Source organism: Eublepharis macularius, chromosome 3 (assembly GCF_028583425.1).
Source record: "Eublepharis macularius isolate TG4126 chromosome 3, MPM_Emac_v1.0, whole genome shotgun sequence".
In the NCBI taxonomy this organism is placed as follows: domain Eukaryota; kingdom Metazoa; phylum Chordata; class Lepidosauria; order Squamata; family Eublepharidae; genus Eublepharis; species Eublepharis macularius.
The window spans coordinates 87,732,407-87,751,324 of NC_072792.1; positions in this window are offsets into that span (position 1 = coordinate 87,732,407).

The window sequence follows — 18,918 nt, forward strand, 5'->3', positions numbered from 1 at the left end:
ACTCCTCTTTTTTTCTTGTTGGAGGCCGCTACAAATTCTTTGCCCAATTTTCCAGATTTTAAATATTTTACATCCTGTTTTCTAATATGGGTCTCTTGCAAACAAACAATGTCACATTTTTGTTTTAGTAGCCAGTGAAAAATATTTTTCCTCTTATTCGGTGAATTTAGTCCATTTACATTCCAAGACATTACTTTACATTCCATGCTCATAGTCTTGTTGGTAAGTCTTTTTCATTGTCCTTAATAAATCGCTCCATCTCTCGCTCAGATCTGATACGTTTTTTGGCCCCTCCAAACTCAAAGGACACTCCTTCTGGTAACTCCCATCTGTACCTAATTTTCATGTCCTTCAAGATCTGAATTAGCACTTTATATTTTTTCCGGTCCAATAACACTGACCTAGGTAGTTCCTTCATTATAATGATCGTCTTGTCATCAATCTCCAATGGATCTTGAAACTGTTTTGTTACAATCTTCTCTTTCATATTTCGTGTCGTAAACTGCACAATCACATCTCTTGGTAGTTTCCTCTGGGTTGCAATTCTCGAGTTCACACGATATGCCACATCTAGGATAGCCACAACTTCCTCCTCCTCCTTCCCCAGGTATTCAGCTAACACCTCAGTCATCTGTTCTTGCGCTGACTTTCCTTCCACTTCTGGCAAGCCACGAAAACGTAGCTGCTTCTCCATATGTTTAGTTTCTGCAACTGACATTCTCCCCTTCACCAGTCTCATCTCTGTTTGTTGCGTGTCTGCTAAATTCTCCATCGCGTCTTCTACTGTTTTAACTCTCTGCTGCGTTCCTTGTAGTTCACTTTGTATTGTTTCCATACCTTTTTTCACTTCTGACAGCTCCGATTTTACTGTCTGTGTAACCTCTTTAACCTCTTTAATCAATTCCAATTTCGTGTCCTTAAGTTCTTTAATCACATCTAAAAGTTTTTTGTCCAGGTTTTCTATTGCCGATTGCCACTCTTTTTTTGACATCGTGGGGCTTGCTTTAGCTCGCTCCCACGAGTCCGCTCTCTTCCTTAACTCCGTGGCGTAAAATTTAGAGTCTTTTTATTTTAAATGTCCCAGTCTTCTTACAAGAATTAAATTTTAAAGAGTCCAAAATGTCGGGCGTCTTTTCTCTATGGTTTCTCTATAATTTTGTAATCCAAGATGGCCTACTTCCTTTTCCGCTGAAGCCGCGACCCTTCCCCTTTCAAAGATGGCGATTCCCTTCTTCCTGCCCTCCAGCAAGGGCCGCTTCTCTCCAGCCACTCTATTGTTATTACACACTTCCTGTCTCCCGTCTTCCCACAGCAGATCTCGCGATGGTGTCTTTTTCTCACAGCTCCAAAGCCACAGGTATTCAAAACAATAGTCCGTTTTCTTTAATAACTTCTTTAAACTTAGTCTCTTTTCAAATACAACTCCTGCCGAGTCTTCCCCTCCTTTTCGCTAGTCTGTTGCAGTTTAAAAATCTACTTTTTTTCCTCTCTGTTTTTGTCAATCTGTCCCGTATCGGAAGATAGTGATCTTTACCTTCTCTTCACTTTTCTCGGGTTGTAATCGCTGTTTCAATTTTAAGTTCTCCTCTCAGCTTCTTCCCCCAATCGAAGCTTGGGTATGTAGGTCTTATGCCAGCCGAATTGGCCCCAAAACTGCCGCAGAGATTGTAGCCGACCCGTCGCAAGGTGGGACCTCAAGGATCGAGAGGGGACCCGTTGTGCAGAGCCCCCCCTCGTCCGAGATCTAGCTCACCCTAGGGTCTTGAGCGTTCTTTGCCTGCTCTCCGCCTGAGAGCAGTCGGCCGCGGGCTATTTTCACCCCGCTGGCCGGTTTAAAACGGCAGTCCGGTCAGCTCCGCAAATGGAGCTGCGTTAGACCTCCATGAATCCCAAACCGGAAGTCTCTTGTGCCATTTCCGAGGGTCAGGAGCCTGGGGGTGATCCTGGATGCCTCCCTGAAAATGGAAGCACAGGTCACAGCAGTTATCAGGTCTTCTTTTTTTCACCTGCAGCAGACCAGGCAACTTGTCCCCTACCTGTCTACCTGTGACAACTACAGTGATCCAGGCAACAGTCATCTCTAGGTTAGATTACTGTAACTTGCTCTACGTGGGCCTATCCTTGAGCCTGACCCAGAGATTGCAGCTGGTGCAAAATACAGCGGTGCGCGTCATTATGAAAGCACCAAATAGGGTGCATATTACACCAATACTGCGTGAGCTGCATTGTTTGCCAGTGGAGTATTGGATCAGGTTCAAGGTCTTGGTATTGACCTATAAGGCCCTGTGCGGATTGGGGCCAGCATACCTGAGGGACCGTCTCTCCCCATATATTCCCCAGAGGACTCTCCAATCAGGAGGAAAGCAATTGTTATCAGTCCCTGGCCCCAAGGAGGCCTGCCTCACCTCGACTAGGGCTTTCTCAGTCCTGGCCCCTACGTGGTGGAACACTCTGTCTACTGAGACCAGGGCTCAGCAGGATTTACTATCTTTCCGCCAGGCCTGTAAGACAGAGTTGTTCCGCCAGGCTCATGGCTGAAGTTGGGCCTCCACTGGCCGGAGGATGCAACTTCTACCCCCCTCCCTGTGAAAGCTGCCCACTACTGTTTGTTTTTCAGCTGCTGTCACTGTGCTGCAATATCTAGTTGTACTGCTGTATTGTTTGTTAGTAGTTATATTGCTGCCACCAGGCAAAGAGTGCTGCTATTTTTATATGATGTTTTAATGTTTTAATATGGAATGTTTTAAAATGATTTTAAGGTTGTTATCCACCCTGAGCCCGCTTGCAGGGAGGGCAGAATACAAATATGATATAAAATAAATAAATAAATAAACATGCCTCTGCCACCATCCCCAGGTGGTATGTGTTTCACAAGTTATGCTTTCATTCAAAAATTACAGTTACAGTACTAACCTAAGTGGATTTACAGTCTTCTAAGCCCACTGATTTCAGTGAACCTAGACAGGTGTAGCTCTGAGATTGCACTGTTAGTAGAGTATCCCAGATTAGGCCAGTGGCTTTGAAAAGAAGCTTGGAAAATCTGAAGCAGTATTTTACCTTTTGTCCAGCAATTTCACAGTCTACTACTAGTGCTACTACCAGATAAGAATTACCCATTTCTTTCTTCCTCTTCTATCATATTTCAAAGACTTATCACATAGAAGGAGAAAAATAGCTTGGGACCAATAATACGGTGAAGACCCCTTTTATTTGCTGGATTTCAGTGTCCACAAATGTGAATCAAAATGATTTACAACTTGCAGTCTTCCCTTGCAGTACACTGCCTACCACAGTATAATATGCATGACAGGAATTATTTCTAAATTTATACCAGCTTTTTCAGTTCATATGTCAGAAGATTGCCATTTTCAATTATTTATTAGGAAAGCAATATTTTTCTAAGGTGGGTGCAGAACTTATACTATCTGCTTTCAATTAGCTGGGAATTCACTGTGTTCAGCCAAATGTCCATTCATCAAATTCCCAATTCCTGGCAATCTGAACAAATTCTCAGTTTACCTCTTTTGTGGCTAAAATAAATGAGAATGTTTGTTCCTACTATTAATTTACAGCTGAGGACAGAATAGCCTGGATGATGATGAAATCTTATTGCTGAATATTTAATGAAGATTCATCAAAAATTCCCTCTCCCTATTCTACAGGTATATAAATTGGGCTAGTCTTCTGTTTACCCACTATAGATACAATCCATAGCTCTTATGAACTTCTCTGGATATATTTCATTGAGTGACCCAACGATCAGGGGGGGAAACCTGTCTTTGATTTCTCCTACACTTTTATGAGCCATTTTACCTGCAAAAATTAGCAGTTGAAGCATTTCTCAGCATAAAAATAAGCATTATTATCTTATATTCTAATAGCCAAGTGGCCCTGATCTGAGGATACTTAACTCTAGAGACTGGAGCCATGAACGGACAAGACAGATCTTTTTACAGACTTGAGAAATGCCTCAGGTTTGCAGAAAAATTTGAAATCTAAAAGAAAATTATATTGGTTTTTTAAAAAAAACCAAAATGATAAAAGGACCACTTGTAGCTTTAACCAAATGCCCTCAGTGGCTATTGCTAAGCAACCATAACAGTTCCACCAGTATTCCAGTATTCCAGGCTTGGTTTCTATCAGTAAAAGGCAGGGAGAAGAGCAGAGCCCTTTCTGGGGCTGTTTCGGCCTTTGAGAGAGGAGTAATTGGGGCAAGACCCAGAAACAACCACAGGTGACTTGTTACCACATGACTTCCATGACTGACCCAAGCCAGGCTGCTTGCTACTGTTCAGTAGCACCCCCCCCCCAAACCAGCATAGTGTAGTGGTTAAAGCTTCAGAGTATAATCTGGGAGACGCAGGTTTATATCACCATTCAGCTGTGGAAGTTCTCCCAGTGACTTTGATCCAGTCATACACTGTCAGCCTAACCTACTTCTCATGGTTGTTGAGGACAGCACAGGGTCAAGGAGAATGAGGTAAGCTGCTTTGGATCCCAGTTGCAGAGAAAGGCAGCATATAAATAAAGTAAACTAAGAAATTGTTGTTGGGGGTTTTCCGGGCTGTATTGCCGTGGTCTTGGCATTGTAGTTTCTGACGTTTCGCCAGCAGCTGTGGCTGGCATCTTCAGAGGTGTAGCACCAAAAGACAGAGATCTCTCAGTGTCACAGTGTGGAAAAGATGTAGGTCATTTGTATCTACTCAGGAGGGGTGGGGTTGAGCTGAGTCATTCTGTAAGAGTTTCCCAGGGTGTGGAATGCTAATGGCGGGAGGCTTCCCTGTATCCTGAGGAGGTCCTTTTGCATATGGATTGGTGCTTGATGTGCTAATCTTCTCTGCAGGGCTATTGTCGGGTGTGGAGTGTTTTGTTGGCCTGGTGTTTTTCAGAACTGGAGCCCATGCTCTGTTCATTCTTAAGGTTTCTTCTTTCCTGTTGAAGTTTTGCTTATGCTTGTGAATTTCAATGGCTTCCCTGTGCAGTCTGACAAAGTAGTTGGAAGTGTTGTCCAGTATTTTGGTGTCCTGGAATAAGATACTGTGCCCTGTTTGAGTTAGGCTATGTTCAGCCACTGCTGATTTTTCAGGCTGTCCAAGTCTGCAGTGTCTTTCATGTTCTTTTATTCTTGTCTGGATGCTACGCTTTGTGGTCCCGATGTAAACTTGTCCACAGCTGCAGGGTATACGGTATACTCCTGCAGAGGTGAGGGGGTCTCTGCTGTCTTTTGCTGATCGTAGCATCTGTTGTATTTTTCGGGTGGGTCTGAATACTGCTTGAAGGTTATGCTTTTCCATAAGCTTTCCCATCTGATCAGTAATTCCTTTGATATATGGCAAAAACACTTTTCCTGTAGGTGACTGTTTTTCCTTGGTTGTTTGATTCATCCTGGGTTTGATTGCTCTTCGGATTTCATTTCTGGAGTAGCCATTTGCCTGAAGTGCGTGGTTTAGATGATTAATTTCCTCATTGAGAGAGCGCGGCTCACATATCCGTCTTGCACGATCCACTAATGTTTTCATTATGCCTCTTTTCTGTCGGGGGTGGTGATTGGAGTTTTTGTGTAAGTACCGATCAGTGTGAGTTGGTTTCCTGTAGACCTTGTGACCTAACTGAAAGTTTGCTTTGCGGATGACCAAGGTATCCAGGAATGAGAGTTTTCCCTCACTTTCTTTCTCCATTGTGAATTGTATGTTCAGGTGGATGTTGTTGAGATGATTCAAAAACTCCCTCAATTCTTCCTCCCCGTGGCTCCAAATGATGAATGTATCATCCACAAACCGGAACCATACACTGGGTTTGTGGGGTGCTGATTCTAGAGCTGTTTTTTCAAAATGTTCCATGTAGAAGTTTGCTATAACTGGGCTGAGTGGGCTCCCCATGGCCACCCCATCCATCTGTTCATAGAATTCGTTGTCCCATTGGAAGTAACTGGTTGTCAGACAATGATGGAATAAGGCTGTTACATCCTCTGGGAAAATCTGATTAATCAGTGCAATAGTGTCTTTTACTGGAACCTTGGTAAACAGGGATACAACATCAAAACTGACAAGTATGTCTTGTGGATTGAGTTTCAGAGAACTGATTTTGTTGATGAAATCTGCTGAATCTTTGATGTAAGACGAGGTTTTCCCGATGTGGACCTGCAGGAGATCTGCCAGATGTCTAGCTAATTCATATGTCGGTGAACCAATGGCACTCACAATGGGTCGGAGTGGGACTGAATCTTTATGTATTTTGGGGAGTCCATATAGTCTAGTCTCAATGAGGAAATTAATCATCTAAACCACGCACTTCAGGCAAATGGCTACTCCAGAAATGAAATCCGAAGAGCAATCAAACCCAGGATGAATCAAACAACCAAGGAAAAACAGTCACCTACAGGAAAAGTGTTTTTGCCATATATCAAAGGAATTACTGATCAGATGGGAAAGCTTATGGAAAAGCATAACCTTCAAGCAGTATTCAGACCCACCCGAAAAATACAACAGATGCTACGATCAGCAAAAGACAGCAGAGACCCCCTCACCTCTGCAGGAGTATACCATATACCCTGCAGCTGTGGACAAGTTTACATCGGGACCACAAAGCGTAGCATCCAGACAAGAATAAAAGAACATGAAAGACACTGCAGACTTGGACAGCCTGAAAAATCAGCAGTGGCTGAACATAGCCTAACTCAAACAGGGCACAGTATCTTATTCCAGGACACCAAAATACTGGACAACACTTCCAACTACTTTGTCAGACTGCACAGGGAAGCCATTGAAATTCACAAGCATAAGCAAAACTTCAACAGGAAAGAAGAAACCTTAAGAATGAACAGAGCATGGGCTCCAGTTCTGAAAAACACCAGGCCAACAAAACACTCCACACCCGACAATAGCCCTGCAGAGAAGATTAGCACATCAAGCACCAATCCATATGCAAAAGGACCTCCTCAGGATACAGGGAAGCCTCCCGCCATTAGCATTCCACACCCTGGGAAACTCTTACAGAATGACTCAGCTCAACCCCACCCCTCCTGAGTAGATACAAATGACCTACATCTTTTCCACACTGTGACACTGAGAGATCTCTGTCTTTTGGTGCTACACCTCTGAAGATGCCAGCCACAGCTGCTGGCGAAACGTCAGAAACTACAATGCCAAGACCACGGCAATACAGCCCGGAAAACCCCCAACAACCATCGTTCTCCGGCCGTGAAAGCCTTCGACAATACACTAAACTAAGAAATACGTGTGAAGATGTAGGGCAGATAAAAGGTGAAATTTTTATTTATTTATTTATTTGTTTACATTATTTATAGTCTGCTTTTCTCACTGAAACTCAAGTGGATTACACATCGTGAGTTAGTACCATCAATTTCAAGGGCATTTCAATAAACAATGTAATAGGATTTATGAATGCAAATTTGCAAAATTTAAAACCAGCAGAAATCCAATACATAGCTGAAGAAATGCTGAAGCAGAGCATAAGCAATTCTGATACATTAAAAAACATTAAACAACATAGAACTACCCAGTAGGATCATACCCAAAGCAGTAGATAGCACATAATAGCATATAATAGTAAAGTCTGTTGTCCCTATACTTCTGCTTCTAATGATACATCCCTCTGAGACCACTCCCTTACAGTACAGCCCTCCTATCTGAGTTAAAATGCCCTCTTGAATAATTCAAGCCAGGAGAGTAAGAGTTTTCCTGAGATCTTCAAGTAGACTGTTCCAGCACCATGCAACTGAGGCAAAGGGGAAAGGCTGCCAGGGGAGAGAGGAAAAGCTGATGGGGGGGGGCAGGCAAAGGTGGATTGGAAGAAGGGAAGGAAGTAGGAAAAGGGAGAGAGGCTATGAGGGCAGGGAAGGGCAAGAGGACATGGGGAGAGTGAAAAATGAGATGTCCCACCAGACCTTGCAGTTCCCCACTTGTCTTCTATACTAATAGCCAAGTGGCCCTGATCTGAGAATACTTAACTCTAGAGACTGGAGCCATGAACAGACAAGACAGATCTTCCTACCCACCTGAAAAATGCCCCAGGTTTGCAGAAAAATCTGGAATCTTAAAAAAAAAATACTGGTGGCTGGATATCTCTTGGAATTACAACTAATCCCCAGGTTACAGATATCAGTTCCACTGGAGGTGGACTCTGTGGCATTATACCCAGCTGAAGTCCTTCCTGTCCCAAAACCCGGCCTTCCTCAAGCTTCTCCCCCAAGACTTCCAGGACTTTCCCAACCCAGAGCTAGCAGCCCTATCACTACTATTCAATAGTGGCTACCTCATGAAAGCTTGTGTAGGTTCAAATCCCCATTCAGCTGTGGAACCTCACTGGGTGACTTTTGGCCAGTTACAGCCTAACCTACTTCGCATGGTTGTTATGAGGATAGAATGGAGGATAGAGAATTATCTAAGCTCCCATAGTGGAGAAAAGCATGGTTTAAAAAGCAAATAAATAATAAATATAGTTGAAGATGGGGGAGGTAGATGAAAGGTAGGTTGGCTGGTGGGTGGAAGGAGAGAAAAGGAAGAAGGAAAAGGGGAGAGGCTATGGGGGTTTGCAAGGTAGGAAAAATGGAAATAATGGGGGAGAGGAAATGAAATCCCCACAAATCCTTACATATCCCCCAATAGTCAATATATCTAATTCTTAACATAGTCAAATCTGTGGATATTTAAATCCAGAAACTGGAGCCATGATTAGTTAAGTCAGACATTTCTTCAAACCCAGAAAAAGCCCAGATTTGCAGTAAAACCTGAAATAAAACAAACAAACATTAAGGGGTTTATAACATCCAAAATGCTAAAAGGAAGAAGCCAACAGGGGCTGAGGAGTCTCTGGTTTGGGACAAATCAGTCCAAAGGGATGATAGTGTAAACATTCAGAGTAATATTGTGAGGAACACAATAGAACTTGGGTGTGAGAGAAGGATGGCAAAGGAGGACCGTGTGCAGAGACAAAGGGACCAAGAGAACAGAGGAGAAGAAAACACATTACAACTGTCTGCATACCAATGCGAGAAGCCTCTAAGACAAGATGGGGGAGCTGGAGTGTTTGGTGCTAATGGCAGTTTAGATATAGTGGGTGTGTCAGAATGAGGTAAAGCAATGGGGTATAGTAATCCACAGGTATAAGCTCTGTAGGTAGGACAGGGAGGAATATAATGGGGAAGGGGTTGCATTGTATATCAAGGAGGGTATAGAATCAAATAAATTAGAAAACATTAGGATAATGAACTTCCAAACAAAAGTGGTATGGGTGAAAATACTGGACCCTAAGGTTCACTTAAAAGTGAGGATGTATTATCATCACCCACCTGATCAAACCCTTGAGGCTGATTTCGAGATGAAGAAGGAAATAAGGGAGGTGACTAAAGCAGATAACTATGTGGTAATGGGTGACTTCACATTGACTGGATAAATATGTGCTTGAGCCATGCTGTAAAAATTAGATTCTTAGACGTCATAATGACTGTGCACCAGAACAGTTGAGCCAACCAGAGGGACAGTGATCTTGGACTTGGTTCTAAGTGGGACTCAACACATTGTGAGAGATATAGATAATGTTGTGCCAATTGGAAACAGTGATCACAGTGCTATTAAGTTCAGCATTCATGCCAATGGAAAGTTACCCCTAAAGTCCAAAACAGTAACATTTGATTTCAAAAGAGGGAACTTTACAAAAGTGAGGAAAAGTTAAAAGAAAGCTGAAAGGGAAACACAAGAGTGTCAAATTCTTAGAGGAAGCTTGGGAGCTATTTAAAACCACACTAAGAGTGCAATCCTATGGAGATAGATCCAGAAGAGTTAGCCGTGTTAGTCTGTAGTAGCAAAATCAAAAAGAGTCCAGTAGCACCTTTAAGACTAACCAATTTTATTGTAGCATAAGCTTTCGAGAGAACTTGATTCTCGAAAGCTTATGCTACAATAAAATTGGTTAGTCTTCAAGGTGCTACTGGACTCTTTTTGATTTTGATCCTATGGAGAGTTACTCCAGTCTAAGCCCATTGACTTCAATCGACTTAGATTGGAATAACTCTGCATAGGATTGCACTGTAAATGAAGCCCAGGTAGAATGCATCCCCCAAAATAGGAAAGGTACTGTGAAGTCTAAGAGAATGCCTGCATGATTAATAACCCAAAGTCAAGGAAGCTATAAACACCAAAAAGATTTATTTTTAAAACTGGAAGGTCCGTCCCAATGAAATGAACAGAAGGGAGCACAGGGTCTGGCAAGAGAAGTGTAAGTTAATAACTAAGCATGAATAAAGGGAATTTGAGGAATGAGGTGCTAAAAGCATCAAGACAAACAATACACATTTCTTTAAATATATACAGAGCAAGAAACCAGCCAGAGAAGTAGTTGGGCCTTTGGATGACCAAAGAATAAAATGACTGCTAAAAGAAGATGAGGAGATGGCAGAGAAATTCAATGAATTATTTACATCTGTGTTCACTGTCAAAAGAGCAGGTTATGTACCTATGCCATGATTTTCAGGAAGGAAGTCCAAAGAACTGACTCAAATTGAGGTAATGAGAGATGAAGTTTTTGACCTATTGAGGGAAGTCTCTAGGCCATGCTATTATACACCTGAGAGTTCTTAAGGAATTCATCTGTGAGACTGTTGATCTACTAATTCATATATGTAACTTATCACTAAAATCAGCAACTGTAGCAGAAGACTGAGTAGTAAATGATTTCTTAAAAGGTGTCCAGAGGGGAACCAGGAAATTGTAGGCCTATTAGCCTACCATCTGTCCCAGACAAATTAGCAGAAACTGTTATGATAGAATCATTAGACACATAAAGAACAAAGCGTGTTGAGGGAAAATCAGCATGGCTTCTGCAAAGACAAGACCTGCCTCACCAATCTTTTGGAGTTCTTTGAGAAAATGAACCAGCATGTAGACAAGGGTGACCCAGACATTATTTACTTGGACTTACAAAGGGCTTTTGGCAAGGTTCCTCACCAAAGACTCCTGAGTAAGCTTAACAGTCATGGGATAAGAGAATAGGTCCTTTTATGGAATAAAAATTGGTTTAATGACAGGAAGGAAAGAGTAGGAATAAATGAACAGTTCTACAATGGAAGTAAATAAGAAGTGGGGCTCCACAAAAATAGGTATTGGGACCAGTGCTATTTAATTTGTTCATAATTAATCTGCAACTGTGTAGTGGCCAAGTTTGAAGATGACATGAAACTATTCAGGATGGTGCCAAAGCCAACTGTGAAGAGCTCTTGGAGGATCTCCACAAATTGGATGAGCGGGCAACAAAGTGGCAAACAAAGTTCACTGTAGTCAAGTGTAAGGTGATGCACATTGGAACAAAAAAAATCCCAATTTCAAGTATATGCTAATAGGGGTCTGAACTTGCTAATATTGAGAGGGAAAGAGACTCGGGGATCAGACTGGATTTCGCAATGAAAAAGTTAACTCTGAGTGTCGCAGCAACGAAAAAGGCAATCTCTATGCTGGGGATGATTAAGAAAGGGGTTAAAATAAAACAGCCAATATTCTAATGCACTTGTATAGATTTCTGGTGCAGATTCATTTGGAATATTGCGTGCAGTTCTGGTCACTGTATCACAAAAAGGGCATTTCAAGGCTGGAGAAAGTACAGAAGAGGGCAACTAAGATGATTAGAGGGTTGGAGCACCTTTCCTATGAGGAATGACTGAAGAATCTAAGTTTAGAAAAGACAACTAAAGGTGGACAGAATAGAGGTTCATAAAATTATGCACAGGATAGAGAGGGTGGGCAAAGAGAACCTTTTGCATTATGTAGTGGTTAGAGTTTTAAACTAGGAAATGAGATAATAATAACATTTGATTTATATACTGCCCTTCAGGACAACTTAATGCCCACTGAGAGCAGTTTACAAAGTATGTTATTATTATCCCATCAACAATAATCACTCTGTGAGGTGGGTGGGGCTGAGACAACTCCTAGAAGCTGTGACTGACCCAAGGTCACCCAGCTGGCTTCAAGTGGAGGAGTGGGGAATCAAACCCAGCTCTCCAGATTAGAGTCTCACCACTCTTAACTAAAGGTGTGCACTTCGGGAATCTGATTCGGGTAAAATACCCGAATCGGACCCGATCCAGAAAGCTTCAGGATTTCTGAATCGGAGCCAGTATGCTGGCCTTGATTCGGAAATCCCGAAGCAAAGCTTCTCGACACATTCGTAATGCTTTGGGAAGATTCAGGTCAATTTAAATGCCCATTTCCCTGCTGCGAGCAGCAGGAAAAGGGGCATTTAAACCTCTGAATCAGCTGCTCGTCGGGGGCTTCCCCAATGAGCAGCTGAGTGCCGGCACCGCTGTTGGGGCCAGGGAACTCCTCGGCCACATCAGCGGTGGGCGAGGGAGGCAGCGAAGATGCAGGGATAAGCCTGCAAGTCCCCACCGGGCACTCAGTTCGCCCGCAGATCTCAGGGCCCAGGAACTCCTCGGCCCCAACACCAGCGGGCGAAGGAGGTGGCGGAGATGCAGGCATAAACCTCCAAGTCCCCGCTGGGAGCTCTGTTCACCCTCCGATCTCAGGGCCGAGGAACTCCTCAGCCCCGACACCAGTGGGTGAAGGAGGCGGTGGGGATGCAGGCATAAGCCTGCAAGTCCCCGCCAGGAGCTCCATTCACCCGCCGATCTTGGGGCCAAGGAACTCCTCGGCCCCAACACCGGCGGGCGAAGGAGGCAGTGGCGATGCAGGCATAAGCCTGCATCTCAGCAGAGCAAAGGTAAGTGGGGGGGCTGGGGGGGCTGGGTGTTGTGGGGTTTTTTAAGGGCCCTGCTGCTTGCAAGCGGCAGGACAGGGCCCTTTAAACTATCAGCTGGCAGGTGGCAGGGGGGAATCCCACCCACCCCTAAATCACTTTGGAATGCTCTGAATCGTTACAGAGCATTCCGAAGTGATTAAAATACACGAATTGCCTCTTCAGATTTTGGGTATATCTGAATGTTTTTCCTGCTTCAGGTAAACCCAAAGCAGGAAATCCAAATATTTTCAGCATGCACACCCCTACTCTTAACCACTACACCAAACTGGCTGTCAGGTTCAATTCACCACTCTGCTGTAGAAGGCTCATGGGTTGAATTTGGGCCATTCACACATATTCAGCCTAACCTACCTCACTGCTTAGTTCTTCTGTAAGGGGAGGAAGACTCAGAAACAGCTGCAAATATATTGATGGCATCTTTGCTGGTTCAGGGCATGTAGCTATGACAGGCCTCATAGTGACAAGTTCTCCAAAATGATCTAGCAAGAAGCAAAAGATTGGTATCTTTGCCTCCACACATCCCTGTTCAGTCATTCTCCCCTCTGAATGTCCTCAAAACTGTATTATTGACATTTCTCTCTCCAGTTCTGTAAACCCTCTTCTAGCTCACTGAAGTCAACAGTGCAATATCACAAGCTTACAGCTGATTTTGGAATAACATCTCCTATTATCCCATACCATCTGGAATAATAATCGTCATTATTACATCTTATTACTCTTTGAGATTGCTCTCTCAGGCTTTTCCCAGCGCTTGCTGAACAGCAAATATATAGCACTAAAAAGCAGCCCACAGACCATCAATCTGTCCTTATTTTCACACTATCACCAACCCAGTTGATAGTCAGCCAGGCATCTCTCCCTCACAAGCTGCTGCTTTTCCGTTTCCACTGCCTGGTTTCCTCCCTCTCCTTGGTGTCCTAACAGATGACACTGAACCACAGAGCTGATTTAAGCCATAGCTACCAGAAAATTATTTCTTGTCAGCACAAAGGCATATAAATGAATAAGAAAGCCCAGTAATGGATCTCCTCAATATCAAGTTGCATAGTTTTCCTCACAAACCTAAAAGTTTTTCAAGCCAGGCAAAATATCATGCAACAGTGAGTTTCACTTATATTGTTCTCATTCTGATTGCTGGTTTATTTCTCAGTAAATGGTCTTGACAAATCGAAATAAGCCATTTCAAAGCATCAAGATAATATTAAATTGCTTTGCTTTGTTTTGTGCAACTGAAAATAACTATGTTATCTGGACTTTGGGAGCTGGAGGACTCTGTCCCACCTCTATGGGTCAGATAGAACCAACACTGGGTTACAGGGTTGCCAAGGTTTTTACCAGCTCCTGCTCCCATACTTTCAACAGCATTAGTGTCTGCAGATATCTGATGGTGATGACTTGAAAATCTTCACCTGCTATGAAAGGTACAATAGAAGGTCAGGGCGTTTCTTTTCTTGGCCATTTGGCAAGACACACAAATTCAATAATTTATGAAGCCCGTGTCTATCTAGAATTCTATGACTGGTTCCTTGCAGGACTGAGAGCGGAACTACAAGTGGCAAAAGGCACAGGTTGGACACTTGTCAGCTTCCCTCAAGTTTTGATGGGAAATGTAGGCATCCTAGTCTTGCAGCTTGGCTCTCTGACTGCTGTCCAATGGAATTTTCAACTGTCACTTGTCCAACATTCCACCAAGCTGCCTACATTTCCCAACAAAACTTGAGGGAAGCTGACAAGTGTCCAACCTGTGCCTTTTGTCACTTGTAGTTCCGCTCTTAGAGGTCAGTAGTAGAGATGGGCATTAACCGGGAAATACTGAACCATGCAGTTTGTGGTTCATTGTTTTTCACAAACCACGAACTTTCATGAAGTTGCCCCAGTTCGTGAACCAGTTTGTTCGGTTTATGAAAATGTCACTTCCGGGTCAGCAGAAGGTCTACAGAGAGCCCACCCCATTGCCTAGGAAACTGATTGATCGGCACCAGATGGTCTGCAGTGACGAACCAAAATACACACCAAATGAACTGGGCTAAAATTAATCACGGTTCATGAAATGAGCTCCCATGAACCACTGGTTCATGAACCATGAACCAGCCCAGTTTGTGATGAATTCAGTTCATATTTTGGTTTGTGCCCTCCTCTAGTCAGTAGGCATCTGCAAGATCAAGCCTAGCACACAAGGTAATTAAAGGCCCAACTGCATCTTGAAGAAATGTGGTGCTTTCTTTAGCATATCAGAGCTCAGTGATAGAGCACAGGCTTTGAGCACATGCAAACAGTTCAAATTAAATCTATGGGAATGGTTTCTGCCTCCTACTTTGGAGAGGCACTTCCAATCTAAATAGAAATCTAAATAATGTGGGTGTACAAATGGTTGACTTGGACATGTTCATAAGCAGTGTATACTGCAGGGCTCATTTCGAGGGGGAACACAGAGGAACACAGTTCTGGCAGTTCCCCAAAGAGGTCACATGTCAGGTGGCCCCACCCACCTCACTCTCGGCCATTTTGGGCCCATTTTGGCCTGGATTGGGGCTGAAACGGCCCGGATTGGGCCTCTGACAGGTGGTGGACCACTCTCCCACTCAGCAGCGGCCCGATCCAGACTATTTTATGCCCCTTTTCAGCCATTTTGGGCCCAATTTCAGCACTGAATGGCCAGGATTGGGTCCAAAACAGCCATAATAGGTGATGTCAGGGGTGTGTGGCATATGCAAATGTTATACTAATGACACACTTCCCGTGATGGCAAGCGGCATGGCATATGCTAATGAGTTATGCTAATGAGTTCCTCCAGCTCTTTTTCTACGAAATGACCCCTGGTATACTATGTTGTAGACTGGAAAGAGCTTCACTTCCTGGCTTTGATGCTAGGAAATGAGTGCCTCATTAATGACTACTGGCTTCCTGAAATGATCCATTTCAGAGATGATTGACAACAAAATCTAATTTTTTTCAATGACTGGAAATGTTTTGTTTAATTTCTGGCATGGGCAGATAGAGCCTAATGGGAAGTCAAAGTGGCACAGAAGTCACAAACCACAGTGCTTTGAGATCTCCTTGTCATGACTGCCAGACCACTTAGACCAGTCTCCCAGTGGCATGCAAAAGGTCACCATGGTGTGATTGCTATATAGGGAGACAATGAGGATGGCCCAATACAAGTACTAGAGCAGGTAAGGTAAGTCAAAGAAAGGGCAGATGAGGTAAGGATCCTATAGGATCTGCTGCAGGTGTGATCAGGAACTTTGACAACTTTCTCAATCCAGAACAGGCTCTTAGGACAAAAGCAGACATTAAAATGAGAGAATTGTCAGTAGTGGGAGAGGTTAAGCAGCCTCCCCTGTCTCCTACTAAACCGCTCCTGTTAGCACCTCCTACCCTTACATTCCTGTATTATTTGCATATGTAATTTTTGAGATCTCATGCCTGCCAAGATAAGATCTAATCCAGTGTTCAGTAGATGGTAGCAATCCTGATGTATGACAGTGTGAGCTGCCAATGTCTGTTTCCAAATTTAGTCTTGGGGACAAATTAGCATATCGCAATCTTAGGGACAAACTAGCATGGAGACACCTCCACCATGTTAGGGATGAAATTCCTTCTGTTTACAATTGCTGCAGGGGCCTGATCCTGATCAGAAACATGGCAGGGCACCTCCCCCCCCCCCACACACACATACTTGCATGCTGTTTTCAACAGCCCAAATGTTGGGGGTTTGGACTCTTGGAAATGGTGCAGTGGGGAACAGACAGGAGCCCCTCCTGTATGCCAAGGTCTTGAAATCTTAATCAGGATTGGGGCCCTCAGCATTTGTAAACAGAGGGAGTTTCATCCTTAAATGCCAGAGGGATCCCTATTCTGGACTTGGGGACACTCTCACATCCAGCTTGGCTCTTTCTAGGAGGCTTTCCCATTATTTGTAACGAGCTATTATTATTATCTTTATATCTTACAAGACTGATTTAAGGATTACTATTATGACACACAAGAAGTGATTTGAACACTGAAGGAAAGTGCTATACAAACCATTTGATTATGGATGTAGAGGACAGACCTAAAGGCACCTGATACAGAACTCTCTCTCTCTCTCTCTCTCTCTCTCTCTCTGCAAAAAAACTTACCTAGCCTGAAAGAAACTGATTAGTCCAAGGTCACTCAGGAGTCTTCATGACAGAGTAAAGATTTGAACCTGGGTCTCTCAGTTTCAAATCTATATTTTGCTAAGAAATGAATGACCTTGGACCAATTAGCCTCTTTCAGCCTAACCTACCTCATAGGGTTGTTGTGACGCAAAAATGGAGGATAAAGTGTGTCATCCTGAGCTCCTAAGAGCAAAGACGTATTTAAAATTGAATAAACCTGAGCAGTGTGCAGTTTTAACTTCTAGGAGGGGTGGAATAGGCATAGGTCTCCCCAACCTACTTTAATGAAACAGAGTCAAGCTCTCTTGATATCAGGCCAGGGATGAAAACCATTCCCTCGAAAATAAATTCTGCTTTCAAATCTGTGACTTTTTAAAGGTTGCCAAATCCATTATACAGTACAATTTTCGTTTCACAGCACTGTTTACATTTTGTATTATGGTATGGAGTAGAATATGTTCTTTAATACCACTGAAATGTTTTCTTACAGATGAGCACTCCTTATCATCATCTGTCTCATGTTTTACAGCCTAAGCAATTGTGAATTCATGTGTTTATTTTACTAGTAGAATACACCTGCAACCTAAATACTGTATGATAAGCAGATGTTCGCATCTATAAATTGAGCCTTGCACAATGATTTATAGACCCATGAGATTCAGAGTTAACAAGTGAGAGCCAAGGTCACTGCTGGACTTTTCACATTTAATAAATCTTGACATTGTTTGGAAGATGGGGTGGGGGGAGGATAAAATCAGTCTAAGATGTAACAATTTGAAAGGTATGCCAGTGATAATCTGTGAAGTAGATGTAAGACAGGTTGATTTTGATACATGATGCTGACCTTGAGGAGTAGATTAAGTAAATAAAACAACTGATCTGTAATCATCTACAAGTACAGAATGAGCTATGAACGAGAATAGTAATAAACCACTGTATGTCTCGTACTGTAATCCTGAACACACTTACTTGGTAGTAAACCTAGCTAATCTCTATGAGCATTTTCTGAGGGTCTTACTATATGAGGCGCTGGAAAATCCATCACTGGATCTTCAGTGTTATAATGTTTTGAAATAGAAATGGAGCCCCTCATTCAGACTGAAATCATGTGGAGAGGAAAGGGTTTTAGCCAGTCAGAAGATATACCTAGGTCATCTCTCCTTGCTCTCTCAAAGTTTGGGGGGGAAAGACAATCTTTTCGTTTCTGACTCACGTCTTTTAGTGTTTCTTCTTCCAGAGCCCTAGCCCTGCTGAGGCTTGATTAGTTCAAAATTTTAAGCAGTGAGGGAGACAGGGCAAAGGCTCCGGAAGGGGAGACAGTCCAGCATGCCAGAGGTGGCAGAGGGCTGTGAGAGAATTCATCCCTCCCGGAGCAATCTCCACTGGCTCTATGTTTTAAAACTATGTTTCCTGGCTAACATTGCATCTCCTGGCAATTGACAAACATGCGTCCAGGCGTCTCATGTAGAGACACTCGTAGTGTACAGTGTGTGGCTGCTTGGAATACTTGGTCCTTTTAATTGGCTTTCTAGTGCTGGTTATTATACTGAATGCTTGATGTTATTCTCACTGTTATTCTCACGGAGCACCCAGCAGGGACTTGGAGGCTTATGCCTGCATCCCTACCGCCTCCTTTGCCCGCTGCTGATGGGGCTGAGGAGTTCCCTGGCCCTGACAACGGCGCCAGCACTCAGCCGCTCATTGGGGAAGCTCACGGCGAGCAGCTGATTCAGCGACAGGGAAATGGGCATTTAAATTGACCCGAAGCTTCCCAAAGCATTACGAATGCTTCAGGAAGCTTTGCTTCGGGATTTCCGAATCGGGGCCAGCACACTGGCCCCAATTCAGAAATTCCGAAGCTTTCCGGATCATGTCCAATTCAGGTATTTTACCCAAATCGGATTCCTGAAGCGCACACCCTTAATAAAGAACATTTTCAGTATACATTATTTTCTATTTGTCTGTATCTTGGTAGCACTATATTCCACAGTGGGTTTCCTTGTTA